Consider the following 25,641-nt stretch of genomic DNA (forward strand, 5'->3'; position numbering starts at 1 on the left):
GTAGACCGGGATCATTTGGACAATATTGCTGAGAATTAAGGACGCCGCGTGGGCCACCGACGCCCTGCGGGATGGGAGACCGAGGAGCCAGCAACGGCCGACGAATTCACTGTGCGGTAGCCGGTAACGTCTTTCCCGGTTACTGAGATGCGTGAGGGTGAAACGACAGTAACCATGCGCACGTTGGGAGGTCTTCGTCACATTGATGACAGGCAAGCCGCCCTTGCAAAAATGATGCACGCTATTCAATACAATATCAGCAACCGTTGAAGGCAACATAAAGTCAATAGAAACGCAACAAAGTTTATGATGATTTCTGTAAGGACGGGTTGGTAGAGTGCAATGGATGGTCATGCAAGGGAAACAAGGTTGGCTCTATAGGCAAAAAGGCGGAAGGAGAAGCTGCGCGTGCTGCCTGGTGTGCCGTATCGTTTCTTGTGATCTCTTCGTATGCGGAAATCTCAAATGAAGTTTATTTTCATCAGAAAATGAAATTTGTGCAAGATTCCCTACAAAAGTCTCTAACCATGCCGTGACCTGACGCGGTGTGGAATCATAGATATCACTCCAATAAATCGACCAGCGGCTAATTTAGTTGCTATGGCGTTGCCTTACTGAGATCGACGTCGCAGGTTCTATACCAGCCACGGTGGCTGCGTTTCGGTGGTGGCGAAAAAAAAAAAAACACTCGTGTGCTTAGATTTCGTTGCACGTTAAAGAACCACAAGTTGGTTAAAATTACCGACTCCCCCGCTATGGCCTGCCTCATAATCATATAATGATTTTGGCACGTAAAACGCTAGATTTCGTATATTAAAAAAATTAGAAAAGCGAATAGGGTGGCATACAAAGAAAGTGACGCATCATTCATATATTTATCACCATACTTATTACAATTTATCATCAGGACCAAGCGGGCGTTGGCATCGGGCAGCGAACGGCTGCGCAATCTAAGGCAAGATAAGGAGTGTATGAAATTTCACAACGCCAGAAAGTGAAAACGAAAGTCTCAGCTCGGACAACGCGCGGTGGCTCCTTGGAAGATGCCAGAGCGGCGGGGCCTGGCCAATTTGATGCTTGGTCGGTCGCCTAACGACGCCGGGCTCCTTCAGTACCGACCGTCGTGCTCGTGTGTCCCCAGGGCTGGAGGGCAAGAGGCTGTCCTCCTCAGGAGATCCCGTCACATTAAATGAAGGAACGCTGGCGCGTGACATCTCCTCGATCACGCTTCGCTGCCGAACAAGTAGGAGAGGAAGAGAGGACCGACGAGGAAAGAAGTGCCCAAAACTGCCCGAGGGCGTTCTTTGTTCGATATTTCGATATCGTGGTAGAGTGGGTAGAGAGGGCGAGAAGGTGCCTGTACGGAAGACGTAGGTATAGGCTGAACACTGATTGGCTGAATTATTGATTGATTATATATATATATATATATATATATATATATATGTATAGAAAGCGATAGATAAATAGATAGATGGATAGATAAATAGATAGTTAAGCGGACATATATATATATATATATATATATATATATATATATATATATATGTCGGTTTATCGACACAGAGTTATATCTCCAGGTAGATAGATAGATAGATAGATAGATAGATAGATAGATAGATAGATAGATAGATAGATAGATCGGCAGGCAGATAAAAAGTGCGAGAGAGACAGTCGTGTTAATACAAGGCAGACAGGTCAGCCTGAAGTATGGCTTTCATCGGGAAGAAGGAGGAAACGAGTGATAAGTGATCAGTGAACTCCGAATTTGCCTTTCTCTATGATCGCCTCATCGCTACCCTCTACCCAGCGGTTAATGGAATCTAATCCCAAATCCCATACTTTGTCATATTGCAGACAGCGAAAGTGACATTGACGCCATGTCTTAAACATCGCTTACTGCGAGGGCCGATGTTTAAAACCAGACAAGTAACAGTGCTAAGTGTTATATTGAACGATTGGGACCAAAAATTGCGATCGTGATGCCAAATTTCAGCAAGAACAAAAAAGATGTCAATGCAAAATAATTTTTCTATGATTTTAAGAAAGTTGTTTGTGTTCAGTCATGTCGGGCTGCGTCGTAGTTTCCATGAAACGAAAGTATGCGAGAAAAGCCGCATTTGCGAAAGAAAAATAAAAAGTCACGTTCTCCTTATATTTCATCTCGGGAAGATAGTACGCATGGCATGGTGTTTCTGCACCACCATTGACTCTCATGCTGAATCCTAATGAACACTCTCTAATTGCCTCGGTACACTGTGTATACATTTTACGAGAATCCATTCATGGCGAGCGTCACCACACTCAGTTTCAAGATGTGCCAGCCGACGTCATCGATGGCTGCGGAACTTGCAGCTCTTCGCGCTGTACTTTGTCTCCTCCTCCAAGAAAAACCTTAAAGATGGTCGTTATTCAGCAAGTCGAAAGCGACGCAGCAGTCTTTATTATGAGTCCTTCAGCGTCGACCACACAAACAACTGGCGCTAGAAATCAGCGAGTTCATTCATACCATGACCGAAGACAGGCACGACATCACATTTCTATGCCTCCAGGGTCATATAGGCATTATTGGTAACGACCATGTCCATAAGGCTGCTCGGTCAGATTTTGTAGACAGCACACGAAAGTAGACACCATTGTCAGGGTCAGGTACAGCTCAAAGACTTCGCGAGCGCACACGATACATCCCGCTCTGTCTGTGGTACACGATAAGTTTTCAAAACAACTGACTGCACTACTTGGATACTTCTCTGTGCCTTTGCATCCCACACCGCCAATGCCACTTCTCAATGGTTCTTGGTCGCGAGGAAACACTTAAAGACGTTTTGTGTGGCGGTCCTCGTTACAATGTACAGAGGCAATCGCTCGTGACTGCGTTAACTCCAATTGACGACAGACCATTGTCAGAACAAAGCATTCTTGAATACCGACCTGACAAGCCGTCGGAGCAGAGTGCTACGAGAACATTGTTTTGAAATATTCAGGACGACAAACTTTCACAAGCGACTTTAGCAATGAAACGTGCTAACTGTTATCCTGTGTTGTAAACAGCAGTGGTTGGGTGCCTTTACTCTTATTTCTCTCTCTCTATCTCTTTCTACTTACTTTTTACATTTCTAGGTCTGCGACATTTAGTGAAGCAACGGTTCGAAACTATGGCACTGCATCTCGTTAAGCAAGAATCTCCACTCGCAGGCCTCGTAGCTTTGACTCTGGCGTGAGGAACTACTGAAACACGCTATATGTGCGAATATGATTAAACTCATGACATATACTTGAAAACTTCAGCTTTACATGTGAAATACGTAAGACTTCTCAGTGCAAGATATTACGCTGAGAGATCATTCAACAATTTGTCTACATATCTGTTCGACTAGCAACGTCACCACTCAACGACTGATTGTCGACATGTCTATCGCGTACACAAACGCCAAAGCGTCATTCACACAGTTCACTGTTCTATCAGGCCCACCTCGGCCAGCAACACAACTGCTCAAAGGCTGTTTTTCAACGCGCTGAGCTCGTACAGAAACACCGGTGTCATTCACAACTTTGTTCAAAGTTCCATTACGCGCACCTCAACGCTGTGCTCAGAATCCAGTTGTGGCTGATGTGCACAGAACGTCTATCCTATTGCATGTCTTCTCGCCCAAGCTACTTGACGCATGAAGAGCGTCCCACGGTTTTCCATAACGCGCTTACACCACCGCGCAAAGGAACCAGTTGACAGGGACGTAGTGGTACACGTCTCATGTACATAAACAGAATGAGGGACTGTTTTGGAAAGCGTCACCAGGAGTCAGTGCTGTCTTGTTTCTTCTGGCGTTCATGCCTATAGCACTTTCAGAAGCTCAGCAAGGGCGGAGTGGTGGAGTGGCGGAAACGGAAACGCCATTGACTCCCGTGTCGTTCGCCCCGACGATTCGATTTGGGGTTGGGCTTTCGAGGACAGCGTCCCGAAACGAAAATCTGTCCAATATCTGTTCTTCTGTTGATCTATTTCGTTTCCTCTGTCCCTTTCGGTCACTGATACTTTGTCGTTCACTCTCGACTGACACGCCTTCTTTGACCCTCCGTGCCTGCGCTCCCTGGATGGCCTACTAAAGCTTCAACAGCTTCCTTTGGTCGGCTTCGTGGCTATCGCCAGCAGCGGCCAGCGCTCGACCACTCTTAAAGAAAGCGAAATCCTCGCGGGAAGTGTGGCATTCGCTACGTTTTGAAACTGTCCCCTTCTCGAAAACTGCCTTTCCGGTAGTTGCGCGGTTATTGCTTAGATTGTTTTCTCATCACTTCACTTTCCCTCCCCCTCAAGCACTCGCGTCGATGCTCCTTTGTAGCGGACATCTTGAGTGTCGTTTTGTTCCCGCCAATGACCTTATAATGGTGATGACGAGTGCTGACGGCCTTTTTTTTTCTCATTCTTGCTTCACACAACGGGCAGTATTCGGTTGGATTTGGTCGTCAGCACATTGGCGTTGAGTGCCTCTCCTTCTGACGTCCCAGTTTCCATTTCGCTTTTCTCTTTCTTTCTGTTACCGAAAGAGGAGCAAGTGCTAATGGCCATGGCGCCTGACAGAGACCTTTGGTCCTGTTTTCGCTCGACGTTTAGGTACACTTGCATGTGATACAGGTCACTCCAAGTACGTTCTGCTGACACGTTGTGACATACAATTTGTATACACGTTGCACACGTAAATAATTCACATGAACTTGAGTATACATTTGACAAACGTCCAATTGAAAACAGAATTGTGTATACTCCTAAATCTCTTAACAAAACTTTTTTTTCTACCTGACTTGCATTTCTGGAGCATTGATAAATTGTAAGAAAAGTCGTGATTTGTCAGACATGTTTTTAAAGTGCACTTAAGTTGGGTTGCATTCGGCGTTTGTATGCTCCGTTCGAAATCTATGATTAAGTCAAGAAGGGAAATTGAAAACTTCACTAAAGCGAGCCTGTGAGAAAATAATTAGGATTTCCTGAAGTAACCGCAATCACCGCAACCTTCAGGGTTAATATATCCTGTCTCTTGAAAAATCACAGCCTACGATTACGTGGAATAGCAAGGCTAAAACTTCGCAAAATCGGGCTGTGTCGAAATGAATACAGTTTATCAAAGAGACTGCGATCACTAACAACCTCTTGCTTTCAGTGCTATTTTTTTCTGAAGGATCTCATTTTAATATCACTTGTACGAGCGAAGTAAATCTTCATAAGTCTTTGGTAATAACATAATTTTTTTTTACAAATAACGGTGGTCTCTGATAGTACTGCACTTCTAGGAGCGCATTATCTTGCCTATAAAAATCTGTGTTAACCTCTTTATTGCATCGTTAGTGTCATAAAACCGCTGTCAAAAGAACCTCTTAAGATTATGAAGTTTATGAGCAACTTTCATTCGACACAATATCGTGCAATCAGCGCCAGAACTCAGGAGAATATTTGAGCTACATGAACGCAATTGGCTTGCTTGCGTGCCCGCGTGTTTCACTTTGTCTATTCCACATAAACAGCTCTCCTACCTGTGTGCTTCAGGGCGGTAAATAAGCCGTACCTCATTTTACAATGTAATCAGTTTATAACGGTACGTACAAAACTTGAAAACAAAATCTTCATTACAAGTTACTGTTGTATTTCGACTAACCTCAAAGGAGCCATCCAGTAATATTTATGCGCTGCCGTGAGGGGGACACTGTGCTGCCACGGTATTCCTACGACGTAGCGTCGAGACTGCTTGCCTATAACGATTTATATTCCTGTAGAAATAAGTATGTGTAGCCTAACTTACCTTAACGATAACTACAACTAATGCTACAGTGATAGTTATATTAAGTGGTCCACCAGGCGTTAGGTAAGCTAATGAAGTTAAACATCGGTGCTATATGTTCGACGATATATAATTGGGCCTCGACAACGCCGTGTATATAGTGTATCGTACATAACCACTTCTGTTGTGCTGTTGGAATTATCTTGGCGTGCATAAATCGTTAGCCCATATGTTGAGCGGTTTGAATATTCTACGTGAGTTTCACAACCCAGGGCTGTGTTGTTTGCTCCACTGAAATTCGCCTCATCACAGACTTTCTCGGGAAACAGCTCTTTCGAGACCAAGATTTCATCGCTGCATCCGAAATAATACTATATATAATTGCTTCAATGTATGCTGATCATTTCTCTATAAACGTATTGCGAGTGTCGATTCTGCTAAAGTGGCGACTCGTCGTAAGCTACGTACTGTTGCAAGCCGCATCTTTATGAATGAATACCGCTGTAGATTATTTGCAGAGGTGTACTATCTACTGAAATCAACTCCTTTTTCAATTAGTTTTGTGTAAGTCACGCCGGCAATGTACTCTGTAGGAGAAGAGCAGAAGGTGCCTCTGTGACGTACCTCTCTGTATATATACGTTAGCATATTGCATTATAATGGCACGGGCTCATCGCTAACGGCAATGATAGGTGCTGCACAACACATCGGTATTGGTGCGCCGAGTACCAGAGTAAACACAACAGCACGACAAAGGTGGTAAAGAGAACTACGGTACGACGAAGACGACAAGAACATGAGCTCGGAACGATGACACTAACACACGATATCAAGCTATAGACATGTGCAGAGATGACGCCAAGCGCTTTATTCCATAATGCGATAGCATTTTAGAGGACCTTAATGGGCCTTCCTTGCCCGACGCACGGCACCCGGCGAGCCAACTGCGGAAGCATTGTAATCAAAGGCGGGAATGGGCAGCTAGCGTATTCTAAAGGAACTTAATACACATTCTTATTCCAAACCCTTGACCTTCCGCATTTTGCCACTAGAGATTGTATTTTCCACTTATGTTTCTAAATGGAATAATAAGTGCCATGGACAGGTAAGATGACAATACAGAAATAGACACTCATGTATCGACTAGACCATAGACTCATAAACGGTTTAGGAACGACTATACCAAGTGACAATAGATGAAGAAGAAAAAACTTGTAGCCTGCGTAGCGATTATAAACATATAACGCTAAACTTCGAGAAAGAGGGAATTGCTGTGGAATATTCTCAAGCGCGAAGGCATAGCTGCTGAAAGGTAGATATAGAGACAACCGAGTAAAAATTATATGACAAGGCCTCAAATGCAACAAACTGGTGGAATTCACAAACCAATGACGTGACAATTCCCTGTGTCTGCATTGTTGTTCACACTTTAGGTTACGGGAATAGAAAGACAACCAGAAAACTGCGAATTAGGTTTTTGATATATCTCAGCAACCTTCGGTTTGCAGATGACATTGTCCTGTTCAGCAACAATGGAGACGAATTACAAGAAATGATTGAGGGCCTTAATCGAGAAAGTGTAAGAATTGGGTTGAAGGTGAATATGCAGAAGACAAAGATAATGTTCAATAGCTTGGCAAGGGAACAAGAATTCAGGATCGCCAGTCAGCCTCTAGAGTCTGTAAAGGAGTACGTTTATCTAGGTCAATTACTCACAGGGGACCCTGATCACGAGAAAGAAATTTACCGAAGAATAAAACTGGGTTGGAGTGCATACGGCAGGCATTACCAAATCCTGACTGGGAGCTTACCACTGTCGTTGAAAAGAAAAGTGTACAATCATTGCATTATACCGGTGCTAACATATGGGGCAGAAACTTAGAGGTTAACAAAGAAGCTCGAGAACAAGTTAAGGACCGCACAAAGAGCGATGGAACGAAAAATCTTAGGACTAACGTTAAGAGACAGGAAGAGAGCGGTGTGGATCAGAGAACAAACGGGGATAGCCGATATTCTAGTTGACATTAAGCGGGAGAAATGGAGCTGGTCAGGCCATGTAATGCGTAGGATGGATAACCGGTGGACCATTAGGGTTACAGAATGGATACCCAGAGAAGGGAAGCGCAGTCGAGGTCGGCCAAAAACCAGATGGGACGATGAAGTTAGGAAATTTGCAGGCGCAAGTTGGAATACGCTAGCGCAAGACAGGGGTAATTGGAGATCGCAGAGAGAGGCCTTCGTCCTGCAGTGGACATAAAATATAGGCTGATGATGATGATGATATCTGGCCATCCGTAATATGCAAAGATTATAACAGAGAGTCCCTGGACTGATGTGTGCCGACTAAACAGTGCTACTAGCGGGCAATGCGACAAATTTACAGAGACTGGCGAATATATGCGGCAGTGCAGAGACATATCTAGGCCTTGAGTTTAGCATAGGGAAATCGGGAAATATGATCTTTAATAGAGAGACGAGTAATGACGTATCAATTCAACATCAAGTCATACCAACAGTCAAGTAATATTAGTAGCGGGGTGAATACATAAACGAAGAAAAGGCTTACTCAAACATCCATCAACATAACCTGAGAATGAAGGGGAAGTGGAAATGGACCAACATTGAAACATAGTGCACGTTGGGGATGTGATTAATGTGAGGTGGTGCGAGGAATTTGGAAATAACTTAAGATGTAAATTTTAACTTTCGCAAATGCAATTCTGTGCTTATTATTACAAATATTTTCCAGGTTGGGAGTTAATGAAAGTTCGGTGGGCCGACTGGCATTGGGGGCCTGCGGTAAAGGAACAAGTGAGGGAGTGCAGGGTCACATGGGTTGCTCTTCATTTGAAGTCAGAGATGCGCTGAGCAAAATTAGTTTTCAAGAAAGATTCAGCAACCTGGGTGAAAACAAATGGGTGCTGCTATTTGCTGCTTTACTAGCACTTCTTATTTGTTTTGTTATCACTCCGCTCTCTATGCTTGTATGGCTCTCCGCTTAAAAAGATAATGTGAACAGAATGAAATCCTAATACCATTGCACAATATGCGTCCTTGCTAGAGTTTTAATGCGATAGCATTAAACAGATCAAACCGTTGCCTTTGGTGATTTGCTTCGACGTCTTTGACAACGGATTGAGTTCCAGATTCGGACGTACACAGCTTCCTCTTCTGGCTACTTCGGCCGAGGAGAGGTGACAATAAACGTAATAGCAACACGCTCTACTTAACATTACAATGTATACCTTGATAACAATCACTGTAAAACGCAAAGGGCACCTTCCTGCTTGCTGCTTACCGGGCTAGAAAACATAAATGCCCGTATTTACACCGCAGCCTCACTCGCGTTGCCGTCTCCCTCTAATTTTATTGTTGTCTGCTGCAGGTTTTTAAACTGCTGGCAGCCACGCTTACTGGGATTTAATCTGAGCTTGTTCGATTACAGAGGAAAAAGAAAAAAAAAGAAAAACGGGATATTGTGTTCTTTATGTGCGGAGCTTCTGGCTCACGAGCAACTATCGTTTCCTCGTTAAGTTTTCAATTTTCTCGAGTGCCGGCTGAACGGGTCTTAATAGCGCTGGAAGCGGGACGATAATGCCCACCTCTGGCAGTGCTTGTTTCCTTTCTTACTTTTTTTTTGTCGTTTCCCGAAACTGCGGCTCGACGTTTAGTGCATTGCGGCCGTACGCGCTTTTCAAGAACTGCAGAATCGCACTATAGTATTCCTGTTCTCTGCGCTAATTACGCGGATATATTCTTGACGTTAAACGTTCGGTTAGGTTAGGTAAATGCTTTTGTAGGAAACACAAATTATTTTGCGTTTAACATAGCTGCCATGTTTGTATTCGTGTGGGGTTGTTATATATAGCCAGACAACCTAATTTCGTGCTCACACAAAGTTTGTGCTTCATAGTTGAAAGTCATAAAATTGTTCCGACGAGGTTTGTTTTTCTTTATCTTCCCCATTTGATGCCGTTCTTTGTGTTCCTGTGAGGGGTGCTCAAAAGGCAAACTTTACAAATGGAATCGAGTAATAATGATCCTATACAAAGTAACATCCGTCCGCTTCTGCGCAAAGCCGAGCGCTTACGAGTGAAAAACAAAAAGCAAAAACACGTCAAGCAAGTGCACATTGGCACGATGGAATGTTTTTCGTCTACAGCCAAGTGGTTCTCTTAAGTATTGCGCCATATCAACTATTCTTTTCGTTAAACCAATAAATATAAACTTTGCATCCGGTTGATTCGATAAGTAAAAATTACGCAGATCACACGCACTGCGGCGAATCGGTGTACGCAAAACTTTGATGACCCGGATAGGCGATACGTGCATTACAAGACACGCGTTGCAGATTTCAGTGACGAACGCGATCCCTCGGCCACCGTGACGGACCCAGCAGAGCAAGAGGAAGTTTTATTCAGCAATAAAATTACGCAGATCTTATCGAGAGGTTGGAATCTGAGAAGTGAAGCTTTCGTGAAGCAGTTAAAGAAATTCCAATGCAACTGACGATATTGCACAGCGTTCGGCACCACAGCGATTACCTGCCTGCCAGTGAATACGGCAAGACACTGAGGCCTCCCCCACCACGTGACCGTGGATTATTCCGCCTCCGCAGGATTGGCCTCATTTGCTATGACACCGTAGAGCGGGCCGATCCTGGAGATAGCGCAATAGTAAACCGCACTTTACCCAGAGAAAAATCGGCCATGTAGATGCGCCAAACCCCAAATCCTTGGAAAGTAGGCATAGAAAGGTTGTGCTTTATCAAAGGAATTGTGCTCTGAATGACGTATATATGTATCAATGAAACCATTTAGGTATCATTTGGTTAATCGCCGCATGATGCCCTAGAAGACAAGGCCTCCAGCCAGGACGCTGTAAGGTTAGTAAAGATGGTAGTGCTGTCGTGCATGTGGTCTATTTGACAAGAGCGCAGCAGAATCCAGCAGCGACGGCCAGGGAAATTCCGGGAGTGTTCCCAAAGAAAACTTCGCTTTAACGAAACACCAGGGACAAATTACTCGACCTTGTAGAAAAGTGACCAAGGCACCCCAGTGTGAAGAAAGACGCGCAGCGAATTTTGCGGTCGTGCGCATCCAGCAGCTTCTCCCTTCATCGTCAGCTATAAGAGAACCGTGCGCTCACTGTTTAAAATTAAATTGTCGCTAGGTGATGCGGCCTGAAAGGATATCAAATCTAGGGCTCTATGACAATAAGTAACGAAACAAAGGACCAAAATGTCCCCTAATGCAATATCTGAGTGTATTGTTCATTTATTAAAGGAGCTAAGTATAACATATAGCGTCGCCCATTTGTTGAAAGGGGTAGAAATGTGATGAGGTTGAGAAAGTGAAAAAGAAAGAAAGTCCCTTCGCCTAAATCCAGACGACAATTTTTACGTTGCTTAACACACAGGCATTCTTATTGAATGATTAGTACGTTTAGCAGAGCAATCGACTGCTGCACGCGTTGGTTAAGCGCGCCTGGTGCCTCTGAGCTGCAACCGCGATGCTCATTCCGGTGAATCATTCCGAATGATCACGTGACACTTCAATGATCATTTTACCCGTAAACATCAATACGTGTCGTTATACACTATACCAATGAGAGGCAGGTTATCCAAAATTTCGAATTTCCACCGCAGTCTTCATGTCTCACAACGTTACGCCCATCATTCTTCCGTTCCATCGTGCATTGCGCGGTATTTATTTTCTTCTCTCTCAAGCTTTCACATAATCGTCAAAATTATCGTAGTCGATTTAATCATCATCCTTCTATGTTATGCCAACTATAGGACAAAGACCTCTCCTAAAAGCCTCCATTTCCTTTATTCTTGCGTTAGCTGACGCCGTCCTAGGCGTGCAAGTTTCGTAGTTTCGCCACACCACGTGATCCTCTACCCGATATTAAATTCAAGTAGACGATCAGGAGAGTTACGACAGCTAACACTACCGATGACTAAGCGTTGTATACAGGCTTAGCGGCGACGGGCCACGCTTTTCTGCATGACTCATCCTACTTGAAAAACAACCTGTCAGTAAAATGTTTTCGCCAGTCTGATGAAGTGTTGCCCCACTCTCTGGCGACTGTATAAATGCTCAGTGAACCCTGTTTACTATTTACAACACAACCCAGGAGAAGGCTCCCCGGCTTAATTGTAACAAACAATGGACGCGCCCTGTCGCTCAGTCTGAATTTACGCCCCTACGTGCTTCCTTCACGTCTCATTTATCTCCAGCAGCTAGCCCCAACCAACCCTTGACATCAGAATGCATTTGTCAGCCGAACTTAGCGGGCTGCCTCCAAAATCGCCGTCACTTTCGCAAAACTTTCACGAGATTTCGCGGCGCAGCGCGGCCGCACCCGAAACTTTCCTTTCAAGCATTCAGACGGAGCCAGCTGCTTAGTCAAGCCTAGCCGAAACGAAGCCAAAGCAAGCTTCTGTCTGAAGCCCGGTGATGCAGAGCATGAGAGGATGCATGCCCTCCCCCCCAAAAAATCGAGGGACGCACACATTCCCTCTTCGGTCCGCTTTCCCGTTTCCTTCGCTTCCCTTTTGTTCCGCAGTTATTTCACCTTCAACTGTCATCCTGTTTCCTTCTGAAAACCATTCACCATGGCTTTCGCGTTCTACTGATTTTCCTCGCGCACTTTGCTGGAAAAAAAGAAGAAAACTCCAAGCGATTTAACCGATGTGTCAGTTCTGCCTGCTGCTCTTATCGGCGTGGATTTCCATGGTTCCCGCACTTTTTCTCTCCTTTCTCTCTCTCATCTCTCTCTCTCTCTCTCTCACGTACACATTTCCATACATTTCTTCCGTTTTTAGTTCTCCCGCTTGACGAGATGGAAGAGCCAAGAGAACTTTGTTTCTAAGCTAGCGGACCATCGCTCAATTTATCTCGCGGACGTTGCCCGAGTCGAATTCGCTTGGACGTGGAAACAAATGGCCACTCCTTTTTTTTATCTCGTTCACTTTTTTTGTTTTTTTTGTTTCGTTTTTTTATGCAGGGCAAGCTTTGACGTTTACGGGTCAGTGGCAGCGGCGGGCATTGTTTAGCATTCATTGTGTTTTACTAGAAAAGCTAAAATAGAGATCTTTGAAAGTAAACCGAATACGAATCGACTAATAATGGATCAAATCGAATGCGAATTTAGTGTCTATGGATGAGAAACAGAGTAAGTTTTGAATGTCTTTGAGCAACAGCAGTTGCGGTCGGTTATGACGATGCCGATTGCCGTCATCGTCAGGGACACCTTCAGATTTGCTTGCCTCACAACCACCACAGAACATGCGCATACGCCAAACACACAAACACACATCCCACAAGCACTTAGCACTTTCACACTCACGCACACATGCATGCGCTCTTTGCGCATAGAAACTTCAGCAGCAGGTTGATGCAGCCTTCTGAGCCAGAGTCATTGTTTTCCCAGCAATAATTGTCCAACCTGAGATTAGGGATAAAATACGGGAAGGGTGCATTTTAAAGTGATGCGGTCTATGGTTAGGATCCTGGGACTTCTTCGTGGCGTAACGTCGACAGAAAACTATCATCAGCAATAGAATAGTACCCCCAGATGCAATGGCTCACACCCACGTAAGCGAGAGGCTATACAAGCACCCAGAAAAGTTAAATGAACCGTAAGTACATTCTTTGAAATCACACAGACGCCATACAGAGCAGCTTACGCTTCAATAAATAACACGCTCAAAACAATCTACCGAACGATATAGTTGATGATTGGGCGCTCCTGCGCTTGCATGCACGTAGCGCTCCCCGCAAGCTGCCGCGGCGACGGCAGCTTGCGACGTGGGGAGTGACGTCCCTAGCCTTTCGTAGATAAAAGAACCAGCCTACCAACTGATTTCAACGTTGTTTCAGCACCGGCCACGGGTGGTGGCGTGCTGTCAAAATTACTATTACTCCGATTACCACCATTACTCTAAAATAGCAATACTACCATTACTCCAAGCCATATAGCACTGCATACCGCCCTCAGCAGTTGTATAGTGGTGGTTTTCGCTGGACATACACTTTCGCACGGCCGAGATGGCGAGTCATTTTTTTGTTTGATATTCAGCATAACGAGGAAGTGGGATGGGCCGACTATCTAATGCGCACTGTAACAATCCGCCGCTGTAGTTTGCCGCCGCATTCAGAAATGCGTCTTAGCTCGAAGCCCATGCCCGACTTGATCTAAATGACGCCTAGCGTGAACGTGCCGAGGGCGCTCATTGCGTTTCCTTCGGCGCGTTCACGACAGGCCTCATTTATAGTGGCTATGGCCCTGTGCTGCTGAGCTCGAAGTCGCGGCTTCGCGCGTGGCCTCAGCGGACGCATTTCGATAGGAGCGAGATACAAGAATGCTCGTGTGCTTAGATTTACGTGCACGTTAAAGCAGCCCAGTGGGTCAAAGTTTATCCGGAGTCCCCCACTACGGCATGCCGCATGATCAGATCGTCATCATGGCACGTGAAACCACAGAAGTTAGTCATTTTAGTCATAGTATACCAGAAAGCCTGCGATCTATCAGAGTGGCAAAATGGGTGCTCAGCGAAGGAAGACCTATCCAATGGCAACGGAAAATTTAGTTAGCTGTGACAACGGCAAGCACAAAATTAATTTGTTTAACGCCGAGAAGTAGTGAGGGGAAATCTCTGGGAGAGGGCTTGGTTCCCCGCAGTGCAATAAATACGACCGTTGTTCTTATCATTATTGCGTGATGTTTTTTGTAGTTACCATCGCCGACGTCATTCGTGTTGATAAAGACTTCGCCTTGGATGATGTTGAATGCGATGAAGATTAACATTTCAATGTGCTATTGGTCACTGAAAACAACGGAGAATGTCGGCCTTCGGGCGTGTTTTCAAACTACTACGCCTGAGGGCATATTCCTATTGGTCTGGCTGCCAGCCGCACGGGACCATCTCGCGAGCCGTTACAGATGCAGCGGTATGCCGGAAATAACGACAGCCCGCCCTGCGCTACCGAATTGGTTGTTCAATTCACCTCGCAGAACTCTCCTATCCCGCCACGTACATTTATCTCCCTTCTCAAGGGAGCAGTTCGCGTTGTCATATAGCGGCCGTCCGAGAATTGACTATGCTGCATTCCTGTACCGTTTTCTTCGTCTCTGGGTTCAAAGAAAGAAGCAAAAATAAAAAAATAAAAGGAGCAAAATCACAATGAAAGATGGTTTGGCCGCGCGTTACAATAGACCGGTTGTTTACATGGGCTTCAACGTTTCCCATACTCCGACGGGGCACGCGCTATTGCTTCTCGCGCACTGCCGTGAAGCACACAGAACAGGAGAGAAAGGATAACATCGTCTCCCGCTAGAAACTGGAGGTGATTGATTCGAACGAAGCAACCGGAGCACGCAGTGAGCGAACGTGTTCAAGTTGTTTTTCCCCCCTGTCCGCCTGTGTACGGTTGTCGTTACGAGCACTCTCGATATGCTTGCTCCTTTTATTTGTTTCCGTCTCGCGTTTCTCGCAGGATTCAGCATGATTGCCAAGAAGCCGAGAGAAAGAAGTAGAGTTCGAACAACACAAATGCGAAAGGCCGTGGTGAAACACGGCCCGAACGCGACGCCTTGAAAGGTTGCTGCGCGTTGTCCGGGAAAGTTTCATAAAGCATTTGTTCCCGGCACGACTCGGCGTCTCTGCCCTTCGCTTTCTGCGCCAACAAGCGTTCGCGTAAGAACAACAGCTCTCCCGAAGCGAATAACTTCTCGTGTTTCGTGCAGTGAAGAAAAAAAAAACAGTACGATGGCGCGTTTCGTGTGAGCCCATATTCTGAAACGGGAAGTGACTGTGAGTGCCCCTAGCGATATATACTCTGCGTACGGGCTGCATATCACCGAGCGGAAGTATCAAGAGGATGAAAGATTAGTGAAACAAACAGCAAGAACTAAGATCAAGGAGTAAGCTAGCAACAAAGGGTCACATGTGCTACACCCCCCCCCCCCCCCTCCTCTCCCCTCCCTTCAGCTCTGCAGCCGCATCTTACATGCTGCTCCGGTGGACTTGACTTATAAGTCACGTCCACCGCATTGCTTGTTTTTCAATATACCCATCGAAGACCAGAGGGACATAACTTTTCCCGTTCTACTTCGAGTTCATAGAACAGCAGCTGATAGTTGTCTTGTGTGCAATGTGTTAGCTTGGTCGGACGAAAGCCAGGATAGTGCTTACCGTATCCTGGCTGCAGTGTGATCAACTGTATAGAAAAACATTATCATCGAGCCAAGTTGGTGATGTATAGCGACGAGCGACCCCGGCGCGGAAGACCACGACACTAGCAGATGAAACACAAACATTGTTTCGAGCGAACTGAACGAAAACACTGTCGTTTCCTGTTGGTATTTTTTTTTTCATGCGCGTCTGTTTTGCTTTTCTCGCGTGTTCGCATTACGCGTGTTGGTCTGTTTGTGATACCTATAGAGTGGCTGTCTTAGATCAAGCACTGAAATAACCACAAGCACAAAGACAAGTCTTCTTTGTATGTACCAGTACATCTTAGAATATACGACCAGCTATCCCTACAGTAGGTGTTTCTAATGTAGGCGCCTATTTGTTGCTACGAAAATACCACCGCAACCCTATGTATCCCGCCCATTTTCGAAAAAAAAAAACAAGAACCGCATTCTTATTTTAAGCATGTGGTCCTGAAGATAATGGTAACACGACTTTCACTAAGAACAAAACGTCAAACGTTTTGAATTTACTCTTTACCAGAGATTATAGTCGCATCTGTTTTCTGTGTTACGCTGTGGTCGCTAGGTAACTAGATATCTTTCGTCGTGACCACAAACAATCGGTCGAGGTTATTATTATTATTTCGAAGGTTATTGTGAAGAATGTTTTTGGCTTGTCCGTGGTAGACTCGCGCTCATATCAACCTTCTCCTAACTTCATAGCCAAGGGCGTGATTGAATTTGAGATCACTGCTTCCTACATGTTTCTCTGTTCCTTTTTTTTTAAGTGTCATTGTAAGTTTATACGTTCTATGTGTGCGCTCCAGTTTCACTCTCTCCTTTTGTTTCGCTCTTGAAATCTTTCTTTGCTCACGAGACAAGGAAGTGAATTGAAACTCGGGACTTCCTAATGTTTCTATAGCAGCCGAAGCAAAGCGAAGGCTGATGTAAATTCTTGCCGTTCATTTCACAAAAGGAGTTGCGTGATTTATTTTAATTTGTCTTCTTACTCCGCTTCTTTATTCAATCGCACGCCGGCTATGCGGCACACTCCAACGTGGTCTGCGAGGCACAACCGAATTACAGCGGCTAGCGAAACCGAGTTTCCAGAGGGAGCGCGTGGATCTGAATCGAAACGAGAAAACATTGCGTAGAGAGAATGTCTTGAGACTCCACTCTCGCTATAGACGGAAAGCTATACGTGGTTGGCAAAATGTTTCTTCCCTTTTTTTGTGGTTTCTGCACGAGCTAACGTGGAATCACAGCGATGCGCACGAGGCAAGCATTGGTGTAACTCTCGAGTTGTGTGTTGATATATCCTATACAGGCGTACCTGAAGATCTTTCGCGAATGGGACGAGCGTTTCAGCCAACTAGACAGAACTCGCGCTTCGAAGAAGCTAGCGCTAAAAAAGATATGGTAGAAGCCTTGCCATTTTTATTTGTTTAACTGTTTAGTGCTTTGTAACTCAATATCTACATAGGAAATCGTGTATAACAGAACAAAAGCCTGCCAAAGAAAATACAGAGAAGTAGACGTGCGTATAAAGTGATTTAGAAGTGGGGAAGAAAGAGGAGTCCTATTCTGGCACCCCCATATATATATATATATATATATATATATATATATATATATATATATATATGTGGGGGAGAGGGTTCACTTACTAGAGAGAATACAAAACTTCAGTAAGACTGGTGTCATCCGCCATCTTAGCTTACTCCCAAACCGCCAGAATCGGACTCTTTTGTCTTCGGTGTAGTAATTCAGCCCTCGCCCCACCTCCCCCCAAACACACACACACTCACTCATATATATATATATATATATATATATATATTAAAGGAAGTGCTGGCGCAGGTAGAAAAGTAAAACCGTTTAATACCGACATTTCGGCCGGAGTCTGACCTTCATCAAGAGTGCGATTGCAAGCACAGAGAGCTCAATTTACACATTTTCTCTGTAACGAAAGAAAAAAAAAAAAAACAGAAAAAGCCGGTACCTGGTCTATGACCACAGGCACGTGTACATTTAGTGACGTCATGCATACCAACACGTACATTGACTCATGTCAAACTCAACTGAAATAGGAGAGAGAGAGAGAGAGAGAAAAATCAACGTACCTACAAGCTTCGGGCGTACGTACAGTGGCGCTATAACGTGACTACACGCTTGCGCGTGCATACGGTTTATTATGCACCGAAAATACATAAAGAAAATCATCCGGGCCGACCCATTGTCTCTGGAATTGGAACCATAACAGAAAAAAAATTTCGAGTTACGTAGATGGCCTAATTCAAGAAATTCCGCCTTCATTCCCTTCTTACATAAAAGACACCACTCACTACCTATCCGAAATAATTCACTTTTGTATTCCTACAGGCAGCCTCTTAGTGACTCTGGACGTTGTATCCTTCTATACAAATATACTACACGCGGATGCATTCGCGCAGTTATACATGTGTTTTCAGAGTCGCTGGTTGAGAAACCCATTGATTGTCGTACACTTCAATCCCTATTAAAGTTGGTGTTAGAGGTAAATAATTTTGTATTTAATGGAAAACACTTCGCGCAAGTCAACGGCGCATCAATGGGGACTAAAATAGGTCCAAACTACGCCAGCGTATTTATGGGTATACTGGAATCAGAGTTTCCTGAGTGCTGCGCGATAAAACCAATGTTTTGCAAAAGGTTCGTCGACGACATTTTTCTAATCTGGTCGCCCGGCGAGGAAGAGGTGTTCAAGTTCACTTCTCAGTTCAATGCCGTCCATCCAACCATCTCATTCTCCCATACATATTCGACTTCCGCAATCACTTTTCTGGATGTTAGTGTAAGTATGCACAACAGCAAGCTCATCACATCAGTCTACAAAAAAAAAAACAGCTGATAAGCACCAATACTTACATTTCCACAATAGCCAAGTAAAACATTGTAAAACAGCAATACCATACAGCCAAACTCTTCGTTTCAAGGAGATATGCACTAAAAAAAAAAGACTTTGAATCGAACTGTGAACAACTACGTAACGGCTTACTACGCCAGCGTTATCCTCCCTTATAGTTATCAGCGACGCGATTCAAAAAGCAAATCAACAGCAAACCAGCTTCACCAGATTTGCGGACTAACCTTTTTCTAACGTATTCAGCATCAGACTAACGTATTCAGCATCAAATCCTAACATATATCTTATCCTCCGGAAACATCATACCATACTCCTACAGAGCAACAAAATGAGCCAAATTGTTCTTGAACCTCCGCGGGTGGTTACATACGGGCCACCAACCTCAGAAACGTTGTCACGTCCTCCAAAATTCACTGAGCTAACTTCAAAGCTAGCTAGCATCATGCGTAAAACCTGAATACCGCTAATGTGGCCAAGAGCACCGCGTCTTTATTTTCATTCAAAATTCAAGGGGATTACAACTGCGACACTTGCAACGTTGTATATCTCCTCGAATGCACCATTTGTCGCGCACAACACATCGGACAAATGAAAACCCCTTTTAGGCTACGCTTTAATAATCACAAATCACATGTAAAATCTATACTGCAGCTCCCCCTCTCCAAACATGTGAACACACTAGGCCATCCTTTGGAAAAATTTAAGGCGACTATTTTGAAATCAGAATTCCCCACTCACTACGACGGAAAAGCTTGTGAGTCGTTTATAATATACACAAGTTCAGCTCACTTTCACAGGGAATAAATGAAAGCATAGGTAGGCTGACATGCATGCCTCACGAAAGAGATGCATTTTTTTACATGTTTGGTGCAGCAATTAATATTTTTCCTGGTTGTTTTATTCATTTCCTGACTATTATGTATGATGCATATATAATATGTCATATTGCTATGAATGTTAATGTGTCGTATAATTTTTCATTTTTCTTTTACATTATTTTTCTTCCATGCATAGACTTTGTATAAAAACAGCTTACCCGCGAACACAAAGAATACCACTTGTTTGGTGCTCCAATGAACGTTTTTCCTGGTTGCATTATGTATTTCCTAACCATCATTAATGCATATATTATATGGCCTGTTCATAAAGTGATATGTATATTCCTGCATCATTACTTACAAATTCTTCTCGCCCTTCTGTTATGTTGATGTTTATTACTTCAACTTGTAATAGAATGTTTCATTTATCCTTCATACACGCATAGACTTTGTATAAGAAACACCTTGGCCACAGATACATAGAATGCGACGTGTGCAAAGAATGCAATAGAACGCAGTTCGTGGTAGTCAGAGGTCAGTGGAGGTCACAGTACAGCTGTCCCATTACCAGGTGGGGGCGCAATGACCGTCTTTGCGGTCATACAAAAGTTGTAGCAACCTCAAACAAAAAATAAAAGAAGCACTCTAATGGTAGCTGCCGCCCTTCGCATACCCTTTGTTACCACGTGACGCCTATCCCCTACATTACATAGGCTGCGTCGTTCCTCCCTTGTGGACACGACTGAATGTGCACCTGTTCATGTGTGGGTTATTCACAAATTACTTATCTAATGTAGCCACCAGTTCGTCCCGTGGTTTAGGCGCGGTCATTGGCAACTGGATTAAATAGGCTTCGGTAGCTTTAGTTTCGAGGAGGTGCCGTCCACGCATCAAGCAGAAACTGAATAACGCTTGGTACGAGCGTGCTAAAGGGAGTGAAACTATCGAACGGCGCGCTGTAAGGCGTCCGAAACTTCGTTTGTTCTTGTTTTGCTCGTCTATGAGACGAGCGCGATGCTGTGAAGCTGTCCAAGTCTGTAGATCGTTTGCATTAACGATAAATCAAATATTTGCCTGCTTAAATCTTTGCTAGCGCTTTCTAAACATGACTTTCTGAAGAGAATTTAAGAGAGTTGCTGAAAAGAAAAGAAGTAAAGAGAAATCACCGCCCCTTCCACTCCGCGAAGGTGGTCGAACAGTGAAGCTGTGTTAGTTACACCGAGTGTTGCACCATACAAGTCAAACTTCGCAAAAGTGTTGCCGCCGATGTGTTTCCGCGTTTTGGGCGCGCACTTCGGGATGGGCCTCCCGGTGCGCGCAGCTCGGGCTCGGCGCTACGACAACAAGCCCGAGATGTAAAAGATGTATGTATTTAAGATTCTGCCTCCTGAAAAAAATTTTTAGAAATTGCTTTTGTGGTTCCGTTTACAGACAGAAGCGACAATTTCGTTGCGATTAATGAAGTTCCTTTTTCGTTACCAAGGTACAATACCAACCAATTTAAAGAATGCTGTTCCGTTTACATCAAGCGTTATAGGTATAACATTTGATATGTTTGAAATCGGAATATTTAAGGAATCGGCTTGAAAAAATTTCACGACAGCAGAAATCGGACGTACCGTTATTTTGAGCAACCTTTATTCTTACCTTAAAGATGCTCACAGCAGCACCCGTTTGGAGGTGATCGTAATGGTTCATTATGTTTAAAGTCAACTTTGGTAGAAATGAAGCAGTGGTTACCGTACACGTTGACAGTAAACGTAGGTCTCTCATAAGACGTACTATATGGACCGACAACTTCTGAGCTTACTATTGTAAAGAGTGCACTCATGTGGGAGCCGTAACGTCTTTGTTTTTTTCTTTAAACTTGTAGTGCTTTTATGCGGTGGATGTCCGTGTTTTCACAAATCGGCATCATAGATTGTGTCCTGCTCCAGGTCGTTTTCCTCGCGTATGAGAATAAAAAAAATCACGCAAAGCAACAGAGCATTAAAGCTCTATGATTCAGACACTTATCACGTTGGAAAGAACGCACACACGCACGCACGCGCTGACAGAATTCAGCCTGGATGAGTTTTTCAACCTAGAATTGTGGCTTGCTCGGGCCAAGGCAAGAGGGTTTTCCCACTCTCAATCTTTCGCGCCTTCTTATGCAAATGACACGAACGTGCTCCGAAGCATCCGCAACGTGCAATTTCTACCAGCACATCGTGAGGCTTTTGTTGGAGGCCATTACTCCAGGGAGCGTGACCACGTGACACAGGATGACTGAAAAGACGAAAAAAACTTAAGAACTAAGGCTTTTATCACGCGTTTCCTCTGCCGAGGCTAAGCCTCAGGCCAACGAATAATGTCATGCACGAATATGCAGTTTCCTTGATGATCTCGTCTGCAGAAAAAAAAATCAACTTAAAATAAATGAACTGAAAAGACAAGTAAATGACGTCGGCCGCTCGTCGCCGCAAATTCTCATGCTTCGCGCGTGCGAACTTGCGATATCGTCGTCTGTTCAATTTGCATCACTGGCTCCCGCGTTTCTTGTCCCCTATTTGCTCACTATAGACATAAAACAGGATGACAAGCACAAAAGCAGAAAGGCAATTGTCACGGGTTATATAACGTTAAAAAATGTAGACAGTTGGAATACGTGCGAGAAGTAGAATGAGCATAAAATTGAAGAGAGTGTATAGGTAAGCGAAGTAAGTGCTAGAGCTGCTCGTAAGGACGTAGATGTACTTTTGGAAAGCGAATCTCCCAGAGCAGACGACGACACTCCCAACCGCCGTTTTGAAACTGCTGTTCGTTCATTTCTTTCTTTCCAGATTTAAGGTTGCGTGTAATATGCCTCCGAAAGTAAAATAACGGGATAATGCGATGGAGGCGCAATGAATATTCTGTACGCTTAAAGGCGGAAGAGATGCGAGGTACGCAGGATGATATGTTCCCTAGAAGTTTGTTTGCTTAACTTACACCATTTTGACAAGCGACTATATAGCAAAGAGAGATAGAAATAAACAAACATGCAAAAAAAAAGAACTTGAGACAGGCAGAAAACAAGGAAAAGTAAGATATGCACCGAACCAGACGATGCCTTAGGAATCCAGCGTCGTCTGCTACGGCAGCCCCACCCATCTGCACACTAGCGCGCGACGCCCTTTGTTATTCAAAGACAGAGGGTGCGAGGCGTTGACCCCTGCCATGAATTATGCGCATTGATCAGGTGCCGAGAGTTCGAGGGTGCTAAAAATAAAACAAAAAATAAAAAAGACAAGAGAAAACGAATAGACAAAGCATGCTTGAAGCACCACCAGTATCCTGCCCCCTTACATCCCCCCGAAGACCCAAAACCGCCTATTCTCTCCACTCTTTCCACAGGAACACCTTTGTGTTCATTTTTTATTTTTATTTTGGAACACACACTGACTCAGTCTCACACACGCACACTTCTCTAAGCTCACGTTACCGTGACCTTAGCTGAATATTGGCTGAGGTGGCTTTTTCTATTCTTTGTTCACTTTGTTCAGTTGGCATGCTCACTTCTCAGCCGTTTCGGGCGCATTCGAATAGACGAATTCACTGACTTCTGACGAAGTAGAGAAGAATGCAGAGACGTAGAAACACTACGAGAGGTTTTGCCTCTGGCTTCGTCTTATGGAGGTGCCCGTACGCCCTTTCTCGCTTCCTCCTTATCTTTCTCACTTCAAATGCACATAAGTACACAGTAGCAGAATACGAAGCAAGTTCTGCTCAGAGGAGAAAGTATTCCTTCCGGAAACCCTTTTTATTCTAGAAAAAAGAGTGCGCGGAATATTTCCTTTCGTGACTTTCGTTGAAGCTAAGACTTTCGCACCTGGATGTTGGGTTATCCTTTTCGGTCTGGCCTAGAACGATACGAGAAAAAAAATGACGATGACAGGGCACTTTTCTGCCTCCCCTCTGGCCTGCTTTCATCGCGGCTGGTGTTCAACGGCACGCACCAGCTGAGCAGAGAATGCAGGAGCGTATCTTTAGAATGCATTTATACACCTCGGTTGCCGAACTGTAGGTTCGCAGTTGCAGCTTTCGTCGCAGTTGCAGCCGCCAGTTGCAGCTTTCGAATCCTATTGGAAGTTTGTCTGTAAATAATATTATTACATGCGAGCAACTCTTATCAGTTTATTTCCTTTTTTCTTCCTGTTTCCTGTTCCTGTTTGCTATGCACAATATTTACTGCACGAACTACTTCGATCCATTGTGTGTGGTTTGTGCTGTGCAATTGTGAATGAACCGAAAGCCGTTAATAATTCCGTGGGAGAGAGTATATCAGTCGGGAGCCAGTAGGCTCTAAGGCAGAAATGTGCGTGCCATTTTTTTTTTGCCGATGTAAAAGAGATTTTCCTCGCCGGCGTCACTAGGGACCGGGCACTTTCCAGTATGCCAAGGTGCAGCTGGCAGACAGGCTTTTGAACACGGCCTCAGAGACCGGCATCGTGCGCGATGTGAGCGTATATGCCTCCCAATCTTGGCGTCCATGCTCCTAGATACGAGACTCACGCTAAGAATACTAGAGTGAGATCTGGCGCTGGTGTCTGCGCGCGCATCCAACGCAGTGGCAAAGTTATGCATGGGAATTATGGGCAGCACACAAGCTTTTTTTTTCTATATTTCTTCCCCCTGGCTTCAAGGAAACTATCGGATTTCTCTATATATTTCTGTAAACGTAAATGTTTGTTGACAATTTATTATATGACAATGATCAGTCTCAATTATTTCGCTATAGATTCTACCGTTACATGGATTCCAGTAAGTTACAGTAGACAACGTTGCTTCGAATACCGAGTGATGAAAGATGAACAACATATGAAAAATCAATGAGGTCCGTATCATCAAGAATTCCGTCTCTGCATTTATTACTGCACCTCTCACCGATTGAGCGATACTTAAGTCAGAGGGCGGTGCTGTTTCATGAGTGCCAATGGCAAATGATAATATAATAGGAAATAAAAAATAATCATTACAAAATTCGGGTGCTGAATGTAGCAGTAATCGGACACAGAGCGAGAAAATGTGTCATTAGAAACAGATAGACAAGTGTACCTGAGCTTAGCAGTAGTGATCGTAAAGACTAACTTTTTTCATGAGCAAATTTCAAGGTTAGCCGGCTACACGGTTTACTATTAGGGAACCGTGAATATCAGCAGATATCGGCGATGCCTGCAGCTGTAATAACCTTTGATGCTCAACGTGTAATTTTTTTTTGCTATGCTGAGTTTGATAGTTATAAACTCTCACTTCAGCGCAGGAAACAAGAGGACGCTTTGCCTCGGGGCCAACTCAAACCGCCTGTTCAAATACATGTTAAACGCATAAATGCTTTTCTTAGATGAATTCTGGACCGATTTGAATGCAAATGAAATTTCTTACATTTGAGACAGAAAGTTCACTTCTAGTGAATGTAGGAAGCTGAATTTTGATTTAGTTCCCAGATTTTCTTACGGAATTTCTAAAATTGCTAAATTTAGTAATATCGAAGCACGATGTTTAGAAATCCGCAATTCTTCACCGAAAACAGATATCGCAGTTCTGTAAATTGCATCCGCGAAAGCAACTAAAGCGCACACATTTGGCATACGAATTTATATCTGGCGTTAATTTATCTAAAATGTTTACGAGCGTTTTGCAAACGTCCTACTTATATATTAGTGAGCTACCTGCGAGCCATGTATACTGCATATTTTGTCCGCTTTAGACGTGCTGCTAGATACAGTTCACAGAAGCCTGGTATATATTTTTTTCATTGATGAGTGACAGAGTTGTAAACTTCATAGCGTTGTTTTCTAAATAAATTGCGATTTCCAGAAATATTTATAACAATATTTCCGACCTGAACCGAAATTTGGCTTGCAACAGGAACCATAGTTTAACTTTTTCCTTCAAATGCAATCAAACTAACAAAATTTGGTGCAGT

The sequence above is a fragment of the Dermacentor silvarum genome, chromosome 10 (assembly GCF_013339745.2).
Source record: "Dermacentor silvarum isolate Dsil-2018 chromosome 10, BIME_Dsil_1.4, whole genome shotgun sequence".
Taxonomy (NCBI): domain Eukaryota; kingdom Metazoa; phylum Arthropoda; class Arachnida; order Ixodida; family Ixodidae; genus Dermacentor; species Dermacentor silvarum.